The sequence below is a fragment of the Physeter macrocephalus genome, chromosome 8, assembly GCF_002837175.3.
Source record: "Physeter macrocephalus isolate SW-GA chromosome 8, ASM283717v5, whole genome shotgun sequence".
Classification (NCBI taxonomy): domain Eukaryota; kingdom Metazoa; phylum Chordata; class Mammalia; order Artiodactyla; family Physeteridae; genus Physeter; species Physeter macrocephalus.
The window spans coordinates 83973983-83975312 of NC_041221.1; the positions used below are offsets into that span (position 1 = coordinate 83973983).

At 47.0% G+C, this 1330-nt stretch overlaps 1 pseudogene; it reads right to left on the reverse strand.

Moving 5' to 3' along the window:
- Positions 1-307: 307 nt before the first annotated feature.
- On the reverse strand, positions 308-835 carry LOC102983726 (40S ribosomal protein S15-like; annotated as a pseudogene).
- Positions 836-1330: the final 495 nt, after the last annotated feature.

Genomic DNA, 1330 nt, shown 5'->3' on the forward strand with positions numbered 1-1330 from the left:
TCCTGAGGTCAAATCCAGGTTTCGCCTCTTGACAGCTTGTAATATTTGACAAGTTACTTTACTCTGTGCCTTAGTTTCCTCATCTCCTAAAATGGGGATATTTATAGTGCCTACCCTATATGGTAGTTGTGTTATCAATGAGCCATTGCATGAAAGTACTTAGAACAGCATCTGCAATGTAGCATATATTTTAGTATAAATGGGAACATCTATTTTGAATTCAATTACTTCTCCCCACATCTAGAACTGCCACTCTAGTCCACCATCATTTCTGGCCCTCCTCCTTAAACTGCCTTCCATTTGGTCTCTAGGTATTTACTCTTAACCCAATACAATCCATTCTCCAACAGAAGTCAGGGTGAATTTTTTTTTTAAGGGGAGTCTGTGTCTTTATTGGCCCGCAGGCTGCATGAGGGGGATAAAAGCGGGAGGAGTGGGGGGCCCTGATGCCAGGCAGCCGGGCTTCACGGGCTTGTAGGTGATGGAGAACTCGTCTAGGTAGAAGCTGATCATCTCAGGGTTGATTTCCACCTGGCTGAAGGTCTGGCCGTTGTGAACACCCACCATGCTGCCCCGCATCTCGGGCAAGATAATCACCACGGGCAGGGGGCGTCTTCTCCACCTGCGGCCTCTCCGTGGGCGGTGCCTCCTCCCTGGCCTGCGCAGGCGCTGCAGCAGCAAGTGCGGCTTCCTCCGCAGGCCAGGTGTCATCGGCGCGCGCTGTGCAGCTGCATCCGCTGCTCCTAGGACGGATGTCCAGCAACTGGTCGAGGTCTGCGCCGAGGCAGGTGAACTTGCGGAAGGTCCGCTTCTTCTTCCGTTCCACTTCGGCCATTTTGTTGGTGTTGCGATAAGCCAGGGTGAGTTATTTTTTATAGAAATGTAATCATGACGCCTACCTGCTCAAAACTTTCCTAGATTTAAAGCAGATTCATTGACAATAAAATACGAAGGTTTTCCATGGCCCTCAAGCTTTCCATGCTGTGACTCTTCCCTGCCATCCTAGACTCATTTTCTGCCAGGTTCCCTTCACAAACTATGTTTTCTGTCTCGTTCTCATTCTCATCTCCTGGACTTTATATGTCATGTTTTCTGTATGTAGAATGTTCTTTCTCTAGCTCTCCACGCCTTATTTTTCAGGTCTCTGCTCAAATGTCCTCTTAAAAATGTCTTCCCTGATTATCACATCTACACAGGCACATGCTTTGTCCTCGGTTCCTATGAAGCATTTACTATTTTATGTTTTACTTTATACTCTTCATCAGCTGAAATTTTATTACTTACTTCGTTGTTAACTTGCTTCTTGCTTGTCTCCCTTACTAGCTCTCAG